Genomic DNA, 20,814 nt, shown 5'->3' with positions numbered 1-20,814 from the left:
CTCAATTGGGTCAAAAGGCAAAAGCTATCTTGGTAAGATTTGATGTTTCACAGGACTTGGAACCAGAGGAGCCTAGCAAGGTAAGGCCTGGCTGACCAATCCTGATAGTGCAGGACTTCCCCATATAAAGTGCATGGGTATCTGAGAAGGGTCTACAAACACCCTAAACTTCCAAGGAAAAATTTGAGTTTATGCATGTTTTCCTGGGGAAAGGGTCCTTTCCCTTCTCATAGATCTAAGAATAGGTTAAAATATTGAATCAGTACTAATCCAGTTGCAGGCTAGGGTAAGGAAGCCACCAGATACACTTAGAGCCAGCCAAGTCTGAGAGCTCACAAAGCCATCACTGAAAAGTTTGAATATGGACTCACAGCAGAGACAACTGAGCACTATTTTCGTGTTCTTCTTTCTGATTGTATTTCAAGTTCTTTCCAAAACAAGGCCCTAGGAACCCCCAGGTTATGCGCCTAGGCGTGGTCCACTGCTGTTTTACATTCATGCTTGGGTATTCATTCACCAACATTAAAGCCCAGGATAGAAGATGTGACAAAGCAAGACTGCCTCTTTCATAGCATGAGTCCTTTACTGATTTCAGAGGTGGCAGCGGTGGCCAACATGGAAAACACACTGAAATTTTTCCTTGGAACTGGGCTGTGATGACAAGTGCCTGCCAAGAACATCACCATCTTTTCCCTAACCCTTCCCCTCCAGCTTCCGAAGGTACAGCAGAAAATAATCTTTAAAGATACTGGATAGCAATTCCAAAAACCAAACACGTGCTTCCAACACATTGTGCTTTCTCGTATTCTGGGTTTGCTTCAGCTGCCAGATGAGCTAATTGATGCATTCACCACGATAACCAGGTGAGCCCACCTCCTTGAGGAAGCCCACTCTATTCTTGGTAACATGATAGGTCACTGAGAGGTGGAAAGTGGGCAAGAACCCCGACATCACCTGGAAATTCTTGCCCGGGAAGGCAGTTTCATGAATGAGGTCTTCCAAGCAAATAACACTGAGCTTCCCCAGGTGCTCCTCAGTCACTGTGTTGTCTGTCAGAGGCATGGTTTTCTTCTTGACCCTGGCTTGTCCACGTTTCAAGATGGGTTCCTGGACAGAGTTCAGACTTGGAAACCCCCAGGTCACATAAGCTTCCACTATACGCAGTATTTTTGTGGCTCGGGGGATCACTTTGACAAAGACACCACTGAAAGTCTTCTTCAGGTGAACCTTTTTTATGGTCCTTTGCACCAATAAATTCACCCGATTAATTCTTTAGATGCATACAACAAAGGCCAAGGAATGTTCATTTGGCACTTCCAAGCCATGAGGTTTCACTTCTGGTTGTCTAAGGTACACCCTGCCACGTTCTTGCCACCAGGAATCATGTAGGAACCATCCCAGTTGCTTAAACCGGAGTTCTTTTCCTTTTCTCTGCTGCTGCTGCTTTTCCAAAAGTGCCTGGGTGGCTTTGAGGGCCTGATAAACTTTCCTCTTTTTCGGGAGATTTTCTGGAACCAAAGGGATCTTTCTGTTTTTTAAGGAAGATTAGCCCTCAGCTAACATCTGCTGTCAATCCTCCTCTTCTTGCTGAGGAAGACTGGCCCTGAGCTAATATCCATGCCCATCTTCGTCTACTTTATATGTGGGACGCCTGCCACAGCATGGCTTGGTAAGCGATGTGAAGGTCCATACCTGGGACCTGAACCAGTGAACCCTGGGCAGCCAAAGTGGAACGTACAAACTTAACCACTACACCACCAGGGTGGCCCCCCAAAGGGATCTTTTTGTTTGCTCTTCCTCCGCTATCTTTCCAGTGCTGCCTGATTGACTTTTTTTTTTGGAAGATTGGCATGTGAGCTGAAACTGTTGCCAATGTTTTGGGGTTTTTTTCTGCTTTTTCTCCCCAAGTTCCCCCAGTACATAGTTGTATATGTTACGTTGATTGACTGGCCGATGTTGAACCATCCCTGTGTCCCTGGTATAAATCCCACTTGATCATGGTGTATAATCTTTTTGATGTATTGCTGTATTTGGTTTGCCAAAATTTTGTTGAGGATTTTTGCATCTATGTTCATCAGTGATATTGGCCTGGAGTTTTCCTTCTGTGTATTGTCCTTGTCAGGTTTGGGGATCAGGGTGATGTTGGCTTCATAGAATGTGTTAAGGAGTGCTCCATCTTCCTCAATTTTCTGGAATAGTTTGAGAAGGATAGGTATTAAATCTTCTTTGAATGTTTGGTAGAATTCTCCAGAGAAGCCGTCTGGTCCTGGGCTTTTATTTTTGGGGAGGGTTTTGATTACTGTTTCTATTTCTTTACTTGTGATTGGTCTATTCAGATTCTCTATTTCTTCCTGACTCAGTTTGGGGAGGTTGTAAGAGTCTAAGAATTTATCCATTTCTTCTAGGTTGTTCAATTTGTTGCCATATAGTTTTTCATAGTATTCTCTTATGATCCTTTGTATTTCTTTGGTATCCGTTGTGATTTCTCCTCTCATTTCTAATTTTGTTTATTTGAGTCTTCTCTCTTTTTTCTTAGTGAGTCTGGCTAAGGGTTTGTCGATTTTGTTAATCTTTTCGAAGAACCAGCTCTTTGTTTCATTGATCCTTTCTACTGTCTTTTTTGTTTCAATACCCTTTATTTCTGCTCTAATTTTTATTATTTCCGTCCTTCTACTGACGTTGGGCTTTGTTTGTTCTTCTTTTTCTACTTCTGTTAGGTGTTGTTTGAGGTTGCTTATCTGAGATTTTTCTTATTTTTTGAGGTAAGCCTGTATTGCAGTGAATTTCCCTCTTAGGACTGTTTTTGCTGTGTCCCAAATGAGTTGGTATGGCGTGTTTTCATTTTCATTTCTCTCCAGATAATATTTGATTTCTTCTTTAATTTCTTCAATAATCCATTGTTTGTTCAGTAGCACGTTGTTTAGTCTCTACCTTTTTGTCCCTTTCCCAGCTTTATTCTTGTAGTTGATTTCTAGTTTCATAGCATTATGATCAGAAAAGATGCTCAATATTATTTCAACCCTCTTGAATTTATTGATGCTTGCTTTGTTTCCCAAGATATGGTCTATCCTTGAGAATGTTCCATGTGCACTTGAGAAGAATGTGTAACCTGCTGTTTTTGGATGAAGTGTTCTATATATATCTATTAAGTCCATCTGGTCTAATTTTTCATTTAATTCTATAATTTCCTTGTTGGTTTTCTGTCTGGATGATCTGTCCATTGGTCTTAATGGGGTGTTGAGGTCCCCTACTATTATTGTATTGTTGTTGATGTCTCCTGTGTTGGGTGTGGTATATATTTATAAGTGTTATGTCATCTTGGTGAAGCATCCATTTTATCATTATAAACTGCCGCTCTTTGTCTTTCTTTATCTGTTTTGCTTTGAAGTCTACTCTGTCTGATATAAGCATGGAGATACCTGCTTTCTTTTGTTCATTATTAGCTTGGAGTATAGTCTTCCATCCCTTTACTCTGAGTCTGTGTTTGTCTTTGGGGCTGAGGTGTATTTCCTGGAGGCAGCATATTGTTGGGTCTTGTTCTTTGATCCATCCTGCCACTCTGCATCTTTTGATTGGAGAGTTCAATCCATTTACATTTAGAGTGATTATTGAAATCTGGGGGCCTATGCTGCCATTTGAGCACTTGTTTTCTGGTTATCTTGCATTTCCTTTGTGTCTCGTCCCATGATATTTGGACTACTAATTCAGGTAGGTAAATTTCTGGTTTTGACTTTCTTCTTATTTTTAATTTGTGTCTTTATTCTTGTCATTTATTTATTGGGTACCAGGTGGTTTGTATAAAACATCTCACAGATGAGATAGTCCATTTTCTGATAGCCTCTTATTTCCTTAAATTAAAACGTTCCATCCCTTTTCTCTTCCCCTTCTGTTGTTATTGTCAAATATTTTTTTTGTCTTCCTTCTTGTGTTGTGAGTGTGTGGTTAAAATGACAGGATTATATTTATTCTTGGTATTTCCCTTCCTTTTATCTTTAATGTTTTATTTAACTTTTGCTAACCTGTTCTGATGGAGAGCAGCTACTTTCTGTTATTGTCCTTCTACTTATCTCCTTTGCTCTGGGTTTTGTAACCCCTTTCCTTTTTTTGATTTTTCAGGTATGAGGGTCTTCCTGAGCATTTTTTGAAGAGGAGGTCTTGTGGCAGTGAACTCCCTTGACTTTTGTTTATTTGGGAAAATTTTTATTTCTCCATCGTATTTAAAGGATTTTTTCACTGGGTAGAGTATCCTTGGCTGCAAGTTTTTGTCCTTCAGAGTTTTGAATACATCATTCCACTCTCTTCTAGCCTGTAAGGTATCTGCTGAGAAATCTGCTGACAACCTTATGGGGGTTCCTTTGTAGGTTATTTTCTTCTGCCTGGCTGCCCTTAATATTTTCTCTTTGTCATTGACTGTTGCTATTCACTACTATATGCCTTGGGGTTGGTCTTCTTACATTGATAAAGTTTGGAGATCTGTTGGCTTCTGTCACATGGAATTCCATCTCTCTCCCCAGGTTTGGAAAGTTCTCAGCCATTATTTCTTTGAACAGGCTTTCTGCCCCCTTCCCCTTCTCTTCTCTCTCTGGTACACCTATAATCCTTATGTTGCATCTCCTAATTGAGTCAGATAATTCCCGGAGAGTTTCTTCATTTCTTTTTAGTCTTAGGTCTCTCTCCTGCTCTGTCTGCAGCATTTCTATATTCCTGTCCTCCAAATTGCTAATTCTGTCCTCCATATTATCGACCCTACTGTTCAGACAGTCCAGATTTTTCTTAATCTCCTCAATTGTGTTCTTCATCACGAGTTCAGGAGCTATGTCACAAAAGAGCTTGATATTATAAGAAGAACCAATCAGAAATACTGGAAATGAATAACACGATCAAGCTCTTTTGTGACTTAGCTCCTGAACTCGTTGAGTTGTCCATCTGTATTCTCTTTCAACTCATTGAGTTTTTTAATAATGGCTGTTTTGAATTCATTGTCATTTAGGTTATAGATTTCATCATCTTTGGGACTGTTTTCTGGGTACTTGTCATTTTCCTTCTGTTCTGGAGAGTTAATATGTTTTTTCATATTGCTTGATGGCGTGGATTTGTGCCTCCGCATAGAGATAGAGTTTAGTTACTACTTCCACTTGTTTCTACTGGTGTGGCGGGGGGAGCAGCTGTTTAGACTGCACCAACCAGGAACCCTGTCAGGTGTTGGTGACTGGACCTGGGCCCCTCCTCTTAGTCACAGTGGTCCTCTGCGGTCCCTCATCAGCTGTGGTGGCACTCGCAAGGGGGCCTCAGGCTGCTGGTGCCTACTGTGGTAGACCACCTAGACGTGCTCCCTCCTTGGTGTCTGCAGCAGTGTTATGGGCTTTCCCAGCAGCTGGGAGCAGGATCACCTATATTCACAGCTCTGTCACTGTCAGGGCCCACAAGATCTCACTTGTCCACTATAAGTCCCAGCAGAGCTGTGAGTATCTTCTGCAGTCTGTGGTTAGCTCACCCAGCTGTGCTACTTTTGCCCCAGGGCCTTCCAGCCTTGTGATTGTCGGTCAGTGCCTCTCCACTAGTGCTGTGCAGAGGCTTTCGCTGTGGCTGCTGTGGAACCATGGATTTTCCCCCTGGGCCATGGAGCTCCACCCAACCCCTGGCCACTCCCATGGGATCACTGGGTGTCCCTTGCCCGCTCTGGGACACAGCCGGAGTCCATGAGTCAGAGGCGGCTGGTGGGCTGCTGCCCTGCCTGGGATCCTCCTCTCCCAGAGCCTCACAGTGTTCTGATTGCTGGGAGAGGCCTCTCCCCAAAAATATGGAACACTTCACAAATTTGCGAGTCATCCTTGTGCAGGGGCCATGCTAATCTTCTCTGTATCATTCCAATTTTGGGATACGTGCTGCCGAAGCAAGGACGCATAGTTGTATATTTTAGCTGTGGGTCCTGCTACTTGTGGCCTGTGGGACACCACCTCAGTGTTGCCTGATGAGTGGTGCCATGTCCGCGCCTGAGATCCAAACCAGCGAAACCCTGGGCCATTGAAGTGGAGTGTGTGAACTTAACCTCTCGGCCATGGGACCAGCGCTGTTTTTTCCCCTCTGATTGACTTTTTTTTTGTTTTTTGAGGAAGATTAGCCCTGAGCTAATATCTGCTGCCAATCCTCCTCTTTTTGCTAAGGAAGACTGGCCCTGGGCTAACATCCATGCTCATCTTCCTCTACTTTATATGTGGGACACCTGCCACAGAATCTCCTGACAAGCAGCACATAGATCCACACCCACAATCTGAACCAGCAAACTGTAGGCCACCAAACTGGAATGTGTGCACTTAACCACTGCACCCCTGGGCCAACCCCTCTGATTGGCTTTTGAATGCTTAATTTATCTTTCATTCCTGGCCTAAACCCCACTGTTTTTTCTTTTTTAAATGTATCGCTGAATTTGATGCTAGTATTTTGTTAAACATTTTTGTATCATGAGAAATACTTGTTTTCATGAAATGTCTTAGTGAATTTTTTTTAATTTAAGTTTTTAATTGTGGTAAAATACACATAGCCTACAATTTACCATCTTCACCGTTTTTTAAGTTCAATAGTGTTAAATATATTCATGTTTTCCTTCACCTACTCTCCAGAACTCTTTTCATCTTCCAAAACTAAAATTCTATGCCATTAAACAACTCCTCATTCTCCTCTCCCACCGTTTCCTGGTAATCACCATCCTACTTTCTATATCTGTGAATTTTACTACTCTAAGTGGAATCATTGTGTGTTTGTTTAATGTGGTAAAATACATATAACATAAAATTGACTGTAAGTGGAATTTACTGCACTCACAATGTTGCACAGCCATCATCACTTTTCTGGTTCTGGAACATTTTTACAACCAAAGGAAACTAGCCACTAAGCAGTTGCTCCCCATTCTCCTTTTCCCACCAACTCCTGACAACTGTTAATTTGTTTTATGTCTTTATTGCTTTGCTGACTCATGATATGTCATATAGGTGTAATCATACAGTATGTGGTCTCTTATGTCTGCCTTCTTTCACTTAGCATAACTTTTTCAAGGTTGGCTGAAAAATGTTACGTTATTTGAATATACCACATTTTGTTATCCATTCATTTGTAGATGGATGTTTGGGTTATTTCTACCTTGTGGCTATTGCAACTAGTGCTACTATGCGTATTTGTGTACAAGTTTTTGTTTGAACACTTGTTTCAGTTGTTTTGAATATATACCTAAGAGTGGAATTGCTGGGTCTTATAGTAGTTCTGTATTGAACTTGTTTTGAGGAACTGCCAAAATGTTTTCCATAGTACCTGAACCATTTCACATTCTTGCCAACAATGTACAAGGATTTCATTGTCTCCATATCCTCACCAACACTTGTTATATTCCATTTTTTTAATTACAGCCATCCTACTAGGTGCCAAGTGCTATCTTACTTGTGGTTTTGATTTTCATTTCCCTTTGGGCTAATAATGTTGAGCATCTTTTCCTGTCCTTGTTGACCATTTGTATATCTTCTTTGGAGAAATGTGTATTTAAGTCCTTTCCCCGTTTTTTAACTAACTTGTGGTCTTTTTGTTGTAAAAGTTGTTTAGATATTCTAGCTACTAGACCCTTATCAGATATATGATTTGCAAATAAGTCTCTCATTATATTTTCATTTTCTTGATGGTGTTCTTTGACACACAGAAGTTTTTACTTTAGGTGAAGTCTAAACACTGTCTTTTTTCTTTTGTTAATTCTGTCTTTGGTGTCTTATCTAAAATACTACTGCTATATCAGAGATCATAACAATTTACCGTATGTTTTCTTCTATGATTTTTATGGTTTTAGCTCTTATGCTTATGTTTTTGATCCATTTTGAGTTAATTTTTGTTTATGGTAAGAGGTAGTGGTTCTTTTGCATGTGGAAATCCATTTATCCCAGCACCATTTTTTGAAGGGACTATTCCATTCCCATTTAACAGTCTTGGCACTGTTGTCAAAAATTGATTGGCCAGAAATGTATGTGTTTATTTCTGGACTCTCACTTCTTTTCTGGTGGTCTATATGTCTATCCTTTACCAATACCACTGTTTTTAGTGTAGCTTTTTACTATGCATGAAATAGAAAGGCTCCAAGTTTGTTCTTCCTTTTCAAGATTGTTTCAGCTATTCTGGGTCCGTTGAACTTCCAAGTAAATTTTAGGATCAGATTTTGGATTTTTATAAGATTGCATTGCATTCGTAGATCACTTTGGGAAGTGTTACCATGTTAACAATATTAAGTCTTCCAGTTCACAAACATGGAATGCCTTTCAATACTTCGGTCTTCTTTAATTTCTTTTATCAACACTTTTTAGTTTTCAGCGTACAAGTCTTTCACCCCCTTAGTTAAATTTATTCCCAAGACTTTTATTCTTTTTAATGATCTTATAAATAGAATTGTTTTTCTTTTGGGATTGTTGATTCTTGGTATATAGAAATACAAAAGATTTTTATATGTTGACCTAGTACCTTGAAACTGTGTTGAATTTGTTTATTAGCGCTATTAGTTTTTTGTGGATTCTCTATGTAATTTCTATATATAGGATCATGTCATCTGTGAATAGGGATAATTTTACTTCTTCCTTTCCAGTTTAGATGCCTCTTAGTTCTTTCTGTTGTCTAAATGCTCTGACTTGAACTTCTAGTAATTGTTGAATGGACTGGTGGAAGCAGGCATCATTGTCTTGTTCCTGCTCTTAGTTTTCAGTTTTTCATCAATAGGATAAAATGTTACTTGTAGGTTTTTCATAAATGCCCTTTATCATGTTAAGGAAGTTCCCTTCTATTCCTAGTTTGAGTGTTTTTGTCATGAAAAGGTTTTGGATTTTGTCAAAACTTTTCAGTATCAATTGATAGATTCTTATATTTTTGGTTACTCATTCCCTTCATTGTATTAATGTGATATATTGATTGATTTTCTTATGTTGAACTGTTTCTTATTTTCCTGGGATAAACACTCATTGGTCATGTATAATCTTTTAATATGTTTTTGGATTTGGTTTGCTGGCATTTTTTTGAGGATTTTTGAATCTATATTATAAGAGTTATTGGTCTGTAGATTTCTTTTCTCATAGTGTCTTTGTCTGGCTTAGGTATGAGGTAACACTGGCCTCATAGAATTAGTTTGGAAGTATTCCCTCTCCTTCAGTTTTTTGGAAGACTTTGAGATGGATTGGTACTAATTTTTCTTTAAACATTTGGTAGAATTAACGCATGAACCCATCTGGTCCTTGGCTTGTCATTATTGGGAGATTTTGGATTTCTCTTTCAATCTTTTGTTATAGAACTGTTCAGATTTTCCATTTGTTCTTGAATCAGTTTTGGTAATTTTTTTGTTTCTAGCGATGTGTTCATTTCATATAGTTTATCTAATTTGTTGACATGAAATTGTTCATAGTATTCTCTTATAAATCCTTTTTATTTTTGAATAGTTAATAGTAATGCCCCTACTTTCATTTCTGATTTTATTTACATCATCTCATTCATCTATTCATCATTTATATCATCTCTCATTCATCAGTATCTATTTGTCCACATATCGTTCTCCTGGTTTTATTTAGTTCCTTGTCCATGGTTTCTTTTAGCTCTTTGAGTATATTTAGGACAGTTGATTTAGTGTTTTTGTCTAATAAATCCAATGTCTTTGGTTGCTTACTGTAGGTTTCTATGAATTTATTTTTTCCCTGTGAATGAGCCATATATTCTTATTTCTTTTTAAGCCTTGTGGTTTTTGTCATAAACTGGACATTTCGAATATTGTAATATGATAATTATGGAAATCTGCATTTGCCTCTCCTCCCCGGAGTTTGCTCTTCCTTCTGGCAGCTGTTGTCCATTTGTTTAGTGAGTTTTCCAAACTATTTTTGTGAAGACTGTATTCCTTGCCATGTGTAGTCTGTGAAGTCTTTGTTCACTTATCTCTGTGGTCAGCCAGTGACTTGACCTTGAACAACTGAAGCCAGAAAGAATAATGAAAACATACTCTCCTAGTCTCTTCAGATTGTCTTTGATCTGAGGTGTTCCTTCAATGTTTAACCAATTCGCCTACAGCTCTGTTTTAGTCTTCACTGCCTGCTTGTGCAAAGCCCTGAGATCAGCCAGAAGTGCAAGCCTAGGATCCTCTCAGGTCTTTTCTGAGTAAACCTCTGACTCTGGGCATGTGTATTGTACTCTGGATTCCCTGGTGTATGTGGGAGCCATTCACAGCTCTTTTTCCCCCAAGTATCTTCCTTTTGTTTGTTTGCTTGTTTCTGAGGAAGATTAGCCCTGAGCTAACATCTGCCAATCGTCCTCTTTTCGCTGAGGAAGACTGGCCCTGAGCTAACATCTGTGCCCATCTTCCTCTCCTTTATATGTGGGATGCCTACCACAGCATGGCTTGCCAAGCAGTGCCATGTCTGCACCCGGGATCCGAACCAGTGAACTGCCAACCGCTGAAGCGGAACGTGTGCACTTAACTGCTGCACCCCCAGGCCGTCCCCCAGTCTCTTCCTTTTTATCCTCCTCTTTCCCAAGATTTTGGGTCCATCTGCTGCTTGCCCCATCTGCCATTCCTTTCTCCAGGTAGGCTGAAAGTATTATTTATCTTTAAATGCTTTTGACAACCACCACACAGGAATCTGCTCCAGCTGTAGGGAGATAATACAGAAGCAAATCTCTTCACCAGTCCATCAGGGAACCACCAGACAGGTCAAAACACACTCCTACGATTATTTGATAATGGGGTCTTTATTGCCCTCCTGGCACCAGCAATCTGCACCAGAATTGGGCCACCATCTTGTTGGCTAATGTCAAGCTGGGAAATGGGGGATGGTAGGCAGGTAAGCAAAAATGCAACACCACATTTTTACTAAAATTTCCTAGCCTCTTTCTTCATTAAGCAGTCTCCTAGTTGCTGTAAGTTTTTTATTAGATTCCAGAGTTCTGATAAAGTTGATTTTGCCAGTTTTGCCAGCTTACTGGTTGCTTCAGTGGAAGAAACAGGTTTTGAAGCTCCCTACTCTGCTTTTTTTTGTGACATCACCCCCCATTGTGTGGCTTTTAGATACTTAGAGATTTTCCATAATACTTCTTTTAATTGGTTCCTAATTTAATTCTCTTGTGACCAGAGACTATATATGATTTTGGTCTCTTTATATTTATTGAAACTTGGTTTAGGATATGATTGATTAGTTTGGGAAAATGTTTTATGTCTTCTTGAAACTAATGTGTATTCTGTCATTGTTCCATATATTGGTCTATAATTGCCAATTAGGTCAAATTGCATGGTTGTTTTATTCAAGTTTTCACTATTTCTGCTGATTTCCTATACATATGTTTTACCTATTACTGAAAAAGTCATGCTGAAATCTCTACCTATATTTACAGACTTATTTGTTTCTCCTTTTGTCTGTCAATTTTTGCTTCACATATATTGAGCTTGTGATATTAGGTTTATACACATTTATGACAGATTTTCTGGATGAGTTGACCATATTATCATCATCATTTGCCTCTTTTATCCCTGATGACATCACTTGTTCTATAGTCTACTTTTTCTGATATTAATATAGCCAACTGCAGCTTTCTTTTGATTAACATATACTCATTTGTGTATATATTTGGTTCTGTGCAGTTTTATCACGTGTAGATTTGTGTAGCATTACCATAAGCAAGATACAAAACCATTCTGTTATAAGACTCACTTGTGCTGTTCACTTACAGTAGACATAGCTACATTTTTTACTACCCCTTCCCTAATCCCTAGCAACCACTAATCTGCTCTCCATCTCTGTAATTTTATCATTTTAAGAATGCTGTATAAGTGGAATCATACAGTGTGTAACCTTTTGAGATTGGCTTTTTTTTTTCCCACTCAGCATAATTCTTTTTAGACCCATCCAAGTTGTTGCATGTATCAGTAGTTTGTTCCTTTTTTTCTGCTGAGTAGTCCACGGTATGTTTGTACCACAGTTTGTGTAACTATTCACCTGTTGAAGGATGTTTGGATTGTTTCCAGTTTTCGATTGTTACAAATGAAATTGCTGTGAACATTCATATGTAGGTTTTTGTGTGCACATAGTATTTTCATTTCTTTGGGATGTTTTGTCATAAATGCATGTTTAGTTTTTTAAGAAACTGCTGAAATATTTTCCAGAGTGGTTTATCAGTTTCTGTTCCCACCAGCAATGCAAGAGATCTAGATCCTCTGCATTCTTGCCAACATTTGTTATAATTATTTTTTATTTTAACCATTCTAATAGGTATTTAGTGTTATCCCATTGTGATTTTAATTTGCATTTCTCTAATGGCCAATGATGGACGTTATTTCATGTGCTTATTTGCCATCTATATCCTCTTCAGTGAAATGTCCGTTCATCCTTTTTGCCCATTTCCTGTTGGGATGCTTGATTATTTATTGTTGAGTTTTGAGAGTTCTTTATATGTTCTATGTACAAATCCTTTGTTGGCTATGTAGTTTGCAGATACTTTTTCTTAGAGTATAGCTTACCTTTTCATTCCCTTCACAGGGTCTTTTATAGAGTGAAAGTTTTTCATTTTAACTAGGTCAAGTTTATCAATTTTTTCTTTTATGGATCGTGCTTTGATTGCCAAGTCTAGGAACTATTTGCCTAGCCATAATACCTAAAGATTTTCTCCCTTTTTTCCTAAAAATTTTCTAGATTCACATTTTGTATTAAGTCCATGATCCATTTTGAGTTAATTTTTGTATAAGGTATGAAGTTTAGGTTGAGATTCATTTTTCTTGCCTACTGATTTCCAAATCCTCCAACACCATTTGTTAAAATATTTTTTGCACCTTTGTCAGAAATCAACTGGGCATATTTGCATGTATCTCTTTATGAGTTCTGTTCTATTCCATTAATCTATCCCTCTGTCAGCTGTCTTGATTACTGAAGCTATATAATAAGCCTTAATATTGAGTAGAGTGATTCTTCCCACCTTATTCTTTTTCAAAGTTATTTTAGCTCTTCTAGTCCTGTGCCTTTCTGTAATAATTTTAGAATAAGATTGCCAATATCTACCAAAAAACCCTGTTGGTATTTTAATAGGATTATATTAAAGCTATAGATCAATGTTGGGAAGAATTGATATTTTTCTATAAGTCTTCCAATCCATGACTATGGTATGTCTCTCCATTTATTTAAGTCTTTGATTTCTTTCATCAGCATTTTGTGATTTTTCAGGCTATAGATCTTGTACATGTTTTCTCATATTTATGTCTTAAGTATTTTATTTTCTTTGGAAAAATTGTAAATGATGTTCTGTTTTTAATTTTGTTTTCATGTTTGTTGTTAGTATATAGAAATGCATTCAAATTTTGTATATTTATCTTGAATCCTGCAACCTTGCTGAACTCATTTATTTTAGGAGTTTTGCTGTTGAGTCCTTAAGGAGAATGACAGTCACGTCACTTGCAAATAGGGACAGTTTTATTACTTCCTTTCCAATGTGTACGCCCTGTATTTCTTTTTCTTATATTGTAGTGCTGGCTAGGACTTCCAGTGCTATATGAATAAGAGTGGTGAGAGGAGATCCTTACTATGTTCCTGATTTTATGTGGAAATCATTCAGTCTGTCATCATTAAGTATATGTTAGCTGTAGATTTTTTTGTAGATGTTCTCTATAAATTTGGGGAAGTTCCCTTCTGTTCCTAATTTTATGAGAGTTTTTGTTATGATTGCATGCTAGATTTTGTCAAACACTTTTTCTGTGTCAATTGATGTGATCATATGAGTTTTCTTTTTCAGTTGTTGATAGGTTGGATTACATTAATTGATTTTTGAATGTTGAACCTGCCTTGCATACCTGTAATAAATCTCACTTGTTATAGTTATTTTGATATATTGCTAGATTTGATTTTCTATTATTTTGTTTGGAATTTTTACATCAAAGTTCGTAAGAACTATTGGTGTGGTTTTCTTTGTTTTTACTGTCTTAGTCTGATTTTAGTATCATGGTAATACTAGCCTTATAGAATGAATTAGGAAGTGTTCACTCCTCTTCTGTTTTCTAGAAGAAATTATATAAAATTGGTGCTAATTTGTCTTTAAATTTAATAGAATTCTCCAATGAAACCATCTGGGCCTGGAGATTTCTTTTTAAAGAGTTTTTTAATTACAAATTCAGTTTGTTTAATAGGTACAAGATTATTGAAGTTGTCTGTTTCCTTTTGGTTGGGTTTTGGGAGTTTGTGGTTTTTGAGAATTGTTGTGTTTCTTTTAAATTGTTGAATTTATGAACATAATATTGTTCATAGGTTTGTCTTATTATCCTTTTAATGACTGCAGGATCTGTAGTGCTTTGTTTGTGTTATTAGTGATTTGTAGCTAATCTCTTTTTTTTATTCTTGTCAGTCTTGCTAGGTTTATGAGTTTTATTCTTTTTTTTTTTTTTCACAGAACCAGCTTTTTATTTCATTAATTTTCTCTATTTTTCCTGTTTTCAATTTTATTGATTTTATTCATTTTTGCTGTTATTTCCTTCCTTCTCATTCTTTTGGATTTATTTTGTTCTTTTTCTAGTTTCTTAAAGAAGAAACTTAGAGATCATTCCTCTTTTAATGTAAATGTTTAGTACTATAAACTTCCCTCTCATCACTGCTTTCAGTGCATTCCACATATTTTGATTTGTTGTATTTTCATTTTCACTTAGTTCTGTGTATTTTTTAAAAATTTCTGTTGAGACTTACTCTTTGACCCATGGATTATTTAGAACTCTGTTGTATAATTTCCAAATGTTTGGAGATTTTCCTCTTGTCTTTTATTATTGATTTCTAGTTAGGTTCTATGATGATTAGAGAACAATTTTTAAATTTCTTTTGAGTTTTGTTTATGGCCCCAGATATGGTTGATCTTGGTGAATGTTCATGAGCGCTTGAAAAAAAAATGTTTATAATTGTAACTCTCCTGCCTGACTTGAGAAACCTGGTTTACATTATCTTTAATATTTTTTATTTTTTTCTTTAATCATCTTGTATGTAGCTAATTCTTCATCTCTGCTGCTATTCCCTCTACTGCACAGAAGCCTTCCTTATCCGCTGGAACTCTGACTCCCCATTCTGGTCTACCAATCCCCCTCCCATGGATGCCCACCCTCTTCTCCCTGCTTATATTCCAGCACACCCATCCAAGGCTGTACTCTGCCTGAATGCCCTCCTTATTCCACTCTGGTTCTGACTCTTCATGTTGGGCTGTCCCCTCTACTTGGATGTGCTCTTTCCTCTACTTAGGCTTTGACAGTCCACACCACGCACCCCCTTTGCAGTTGTATCTTTCCTACCTTTCTCTGGCTCTGACCTACACATGTTGGTCCCCTCCCTTGTATGGATGCCCTCCTCGCCTACCTCAGGCTCTAACATTCCACCAGCCTGCCCTTTCTTGAGGATAAGCCTTCTTACTCTGCCTGTGCTCTGATACCACACACAGGGCTGCCCCCTGAGTGTATGTCCTCCTCATCCTCTTTGGGGTCTGATAACCTGCTTCAGGTTAACCCTTTGTGTAGATGTTCTCTTCATTCTTTGTGGGCTACTCTGTACCAGCACCCACTCCCAACCTCTGCCTGGACACCTTACTTATAATATTTGGGCTCTGATTCTTCATACTGGGTCACTTCACCCCCTTGCAAGGATACCCACCTCGCCTGCTTAGGCTCTGACACCCATGCTAGGCTACTCTTCTCCCTGGATGCTCTTCTCACTTTGCTGAAACTCTGACACTTGTGCTGGACTACTCACATGTGTTGATGCCCTTCTCAACCTGTTTGGACACTGACATCCCACTGGGCAACCCTTCTGTGCACATGCCCTCTTGATCTCACTCCAGTTCTGACTCTCCCTCACGTAATGGTTTTAGGACCTAATTGTACAGGAAGAAAAGGGAAAGTGGAAAATGAAGAAGAGAAAGAGGAAATGAAAGCTCACCCTTCATTTTAGAAGAGAAAAAAATTTTCTCTTTGAGTGAAGGGCATTTAGATGTATTTCCTTGTTCATAAATAAACACATTGTTTTATATTTATATACTTTGCTTTCCAAATCATGCATATAAAATAAGACAAAAACTCTACTTCTTTTGTGTTCTGCCTACCTTACCTGGTACATTGCTTTTATAACTAATAGACTTTTAAATAAATAGGGAATAATGAAAAAGTATTAATAGAGGATGATTAGGAGGCTAAAGTTTTAAAAGTTGTCTTCATTCATGTCTTTTCAGTAAAAATTAGATATGAAAAATGAAAGTTGTTTCAGTTGTGATAAAGATCAGACCAAATGCGGAAAGCGCCCAAAGATTTAGAAACCTTATATGTTCCTATGACATATTCAAGTATAGCATACTTAAAGAATTTCAGCTATTATGCAGATCTACTAACGTTATTTTAGGGGAGAAGTCACTGAGAGTACTTGGCACCCAACACTGACCATCATCAAGCATATTTTCAAAATAATATAATACTCAGTAGCTCTCAGTACAACGTACAAAACAAAACAGCATATTTTTCATTTATAGAGTGACATTTATAGAATAATTTGTTTATATGCAATATAAAGGCAAAGTGATAACTATAGGTTCTTTTAAATGGTGCCTTTGAGGTGAAAAGCATTCCTTACAAAAGTATGGCCCTTTTTATAAAACATGGCCTTGACTTTAGCAGCTTTGGTGGGAAAAACCATATGTGTCCAAATTCTAAGACTAGCTTACCTGTATCTTGGAGGGATCCATTGGGAATCTAGCTTAGATAGTACTGACATTAGTCAATATCTTTATTGGTACTTTGTATGAAAGAATCAGAAAGATTCCTATAAGATTTATTGATGTTTCCAAATGAGAATAAATGTTAATAGAAGATATAAGTAAAATTCAGAATTGGCATAATAACTTGGAAAAATAGATCCATTCAAACAGGCTAAAGACAGTAGTGACAAGTACAGATTTTTACATGCCTGAGGATAAAAATAAATTAGAAATTCATTTTAGAGAAAGACTTACTGGCTAGGTGCAATACATAAAATATATATATATATCTCCATGGTTCATAATTAAATTTAACCTGAACATGATCAAGCAATATTATGTTAATTGGCAAGAAAACAAATAGATTAAAAAGTCTGGTATGAGTTTTTAATAATCTGTAAATGCTCAGGAAACCTTTTTACTTGTGTTAACTACACTAATAAAAGAATAGAATACAAATACGAATCAAAATTTATGGTCTGTTGGAGAATAGATAACCACAAAGATAAATTAGGAATATTATGAATTATGTAGCTTGTGGAAGAGAGTGTAATAGATGACTTTATATATGGGTTTCAAGTAAATGAAAGGGTTTCCCTGAGGTGTCCAGCATTGATTTACATTTGCAGAAGGATAAGTGGAATATTGATTGATCTTTCTAGGAGGAATTAGGATAGAATTCTTTTTGTTCAAGATTGGTGAATTAAGTAACCTTAGAAAATCTTTTACAGTAAAATTAATGAATTGTTTGCATAGATGAGAAAAGCAGTGTCATTTATGGGGACTTGAAAAATGAATGGCTTTGCAAGATATTGTAGTTTGTGCTGAAAGATGGTGACAGATTTTTATATATGCGTTTGCATTTTTTTACTGAGAATTTTTAAGATGGGGAAGGGTTCCACAGTCTAATGCACAAACTGTACTATAGCTTAGTCTTTAAAGGAAAAAAAGTCTTAAAATAATCTTGGCCACAGTTGCAGTTTTTGATGTATATGAGCCATGTTCTAAGAAGCCTAAAAAAAACTCCACTATTTTATGTCCTATGCCCACTCTCTCAAATAATGCATCCTTCCCCAGTGAATACTTGTGTACTAACTCATTTGAGGACAGGGTTCGTTTTTAGGCTCAGATATTCTGATTTTTCCCAGAGGACAGTTTGCTATTTCTAGTTGACGTTTCTCAGAAGAAAAATAGAAAGTGTAGCACCATTAGTTTCCCATTGTAAAATGAGTAGATCATTATGATTTTATATTTATTTTGATCTTTTATTTTTTAAACTAAGCATAATAACTTTTTTGTCATAATTAAATGTACATTGCAGTGAAATAAGAAAGTTAGACTTAAATTTTTCAGTGACTCAGTTTTTTGTCTTCCTGTTTGAAGCCTTGGTGGATTTTTTCTCTTTTTGGTATAAGTAGTGTTTATAATGAATTATATAGTAAATTTCAGGAAAAGGAATTTTTAACTTGCTTTAGGTAAAAAGGCATTCTCTGAACTTTAATGTAGCTTGACACTGTAGAACAGTTGGTATGCCAAAATTCATTTTCAGATTGTCTGTTCTGAACTCTACAATTCAAAGAATACTTTTTGAGTGAATAGCATGCACTCACCAATCTTTCTCTTGGTTCTGGCCAAATCCTACTTCCTAAAAGAGGTTACTTTTTCTGTAGCAATTTTTTTCCCTTCTGCATGGCGTTTGGAAACATGTACCATGCCATATGAATGTGGACAGTCTCTTCTGACCTTTTGCTGGATCTGCTCAGAATTATGCTTGGGCCACATTTTGGTTATGAAAAGTTGAGATGCTGCAACTGTAGATACATGTGCTACACAAGTGTATGCTGTAGCTTTTCAGTCTTTTCTGAGACAGTTTTCATTTTTTCAATCCATGGGCTTTATATATGCAGTTTATTCTCTTTTGTAGTTTATTTTTTATTTGCCTGTTGTAATGTATTCAGATTTCTTAAACCTGAAATCAGCAGGAGAAAAGAAGAACCATTGAGTTAACGAAGAGTGCAGAACAGAAGTTATCTGGAATTCTTGTAAGACTACTTGTTTTGGCTGCTGCCTCAAAATTGGAATTATGGCTGGAATTATGACATTTGAGATTTGAGTATTTTCAGGTTAGGATTTTAACTGGAAGTGTTTATTCTTACCATATTAACTATCGGGTTTTGATTGAAAAATAATTATTGATCATTTGCTACATAATGATCTACTTTTTCAAAGCATTTATGGAAGAGATAATCAATTTTTGTCATTATATGTTATGCTGAATTTTTTCTGCTAGTTTTTAAAATAATTGATTAATCCAAGACATAATGAAGAGAACTGGATAATATTCAGTTGATGTTTTATATTACTCTTGCAGAAGCCAGAAAATTGCATCTTTATTCACTCTGTAGTATACCTTGCTCCCTACTTTTAATGTACTTGTAATTGTATATTAAAACTATTGTCTTATTAAAAAAGTAAAACTGCAAAACTGCAGATAAAGTAAAATCCCTCTTTTACACTTCCCGCACGCCCATACACACACTGTTTATGTTTGGGTGGAGTTTGTTTCTTTCTAACTTTGTATTTTGAAATAATTTTACACTTACAGAAAAGTTACAAAGCTGGAATTTCCATATATCCTTGACTCAGCTTTCCATACTGTTATCATTTTTGCCTAACTATGGTATAATTATCAAAACTAAGAAATTAATAGTGGTGCAGTACTATTGTGGGGGATCAAAATTGGCCATCCCAAAATGTGTCTCTTTGACTTGATTATTTTTGAGAATAAAAGACTCTGAAAGAAACTCTGCCGTTCCACCCCAACTGCCTAAAAGAATTTAAGATAGAAGGCCTGTTCCAGGAAGGAGCTAAACATAAGTTAACTGTAGGGTAATGTAAAATATGTCTCTCAGGTCACATTGTGAACAGTTAGCCCGTTTGCATTTCCATCTCCACGTGTGTTGCCTTCCATCCCCTTGAAGTCCCAAACCACTACCCCCAACATCCTCCTTTGTCTTTTGCTGAAAATGATTTTCAAGGTGGAGGTTTTGGCCATTCTGCGAGTGACTCAGTTTTCCTGTGTGTCTCCCATGTATACATGTCATAAAGCTTTGTTTGATTTTCTCATGTTATTCTGTCTCATGTCAATTTAATTCTTAGACCAGCCAGAAGGACCTAGAGGGTAGAGGAGTTGTCTTCCTCCCCTACACTATCAACTAAACTGTAGACTTTATTCACATTTCACTAATATCTTTTTTCTCACCCGATATTCAATTCAGTATCTCACATTGTATTTAGTTGTCACATCTCCTTAAGTCTTTTCTAATCTGTGATAGTTCTTCAGTCTTTCCTAATCTTGACACTAATCAGAGATATTTTGTAGACTCTCCCTCAATATGGATTTGTTTGGTGTTTTCTCTTGATTAGATTCAGATTATGCATTTTTGGCAAGAATACCACAAAAGTGATGTGCCTTTTCAGGATGTCATATCAGGGGCTATCTGAAATTAACATGTCTTTTTACTGATGATGTTAAACTTGATCACCTGATTAAGGTGGTGTCTTCCAGGCTTTTCCACTGTGAAGTTATTTTTTTCTCTTTATAATTAATGTTAAGTTAGTTAAACAAGGAGGCCATTAGACTGAGGTGTTTTCTAATACCTTAGCAGCCTACTTAAGTGAACCAAACCTAAGCCTATAAATGCCTCATGGTTAAGAAATCAAAACCTAAGGACAAACCATCACAAACAGCCACCTAGGCTTTCCCAAATAAGGCAACCACTTAAGCTGTAGCCAATCAAATAATTTCCTTGCGTTGCTTATATGTGTGTTTTATGAAAGTCTCTCCTCTAGCTCCTATTGGTGGAGGGCTCCTAACCACTTCTGATTTCAGGCTGCGCGACTTGAATTAATTTTTGCTCAAAGTCTTAAAATGTAATATGCCTCACTTTATTTTTTAACATTAATAAATATCATAGTTCTATGAGTTATAATCTAATATTATTGTTATTTATTTTGTTGTTAAAATTGTTCCGGCTTTGAAAATTGGGAGGAAGCGTTGCC

The 20,814-nt window shown here is 37.0% G+C and overlaps 1 protein-coding gene, 1 non-coding gene and 1 pseudogene across 12 annotated transcripts in view; 1 reads left to right on the top strand and 2 right to left on the bottom strand.

Annotated features, from left to right (window-relative positions):
- The window catches only part of KIAA1328 (KIAA1328 ortholog), a 337,652-nt gene that overhangs the window by 21,393 nt on the left and 295,445 nt on the right, over nt 1-20,814 (top strand). The gene's annotated exons all lie outside the window — the stretch shown is intronic.
- On the bottom strand, nt 552-5,829 carry LOC106823512 (large ribosomal subunit protein uL30-like; annotated as a pseudogene).
- On the bottom strand, nt 5,795-5,901 carry LOC123287513 (U6 spliceosomal RNA). The gene has a single exon (XR_006530836.1). It is a non-coding gene; the product is annotated as a U6 spliceosomal RNA (small nuclear RNA).

The sequence above is a fragment of the Equus asinus genome, chromosome 7, assembly GCF_041296235.1.
Source record: "Equus asinus isolate D_3611 breed Donkey chromosome 7, EquAss-T2T_v2, whole genome shotgun sequence".
Classification (NCBI taxonomy): domain Eukaryota; kingdom Metazoa; phylum Chordata; class Mammalia; order Perissodactyla; family Equidae; genus Equus; species Equus asinus.
This window is presented reverse-complemented; position numbering and strand designations above follow the sequence as displayed.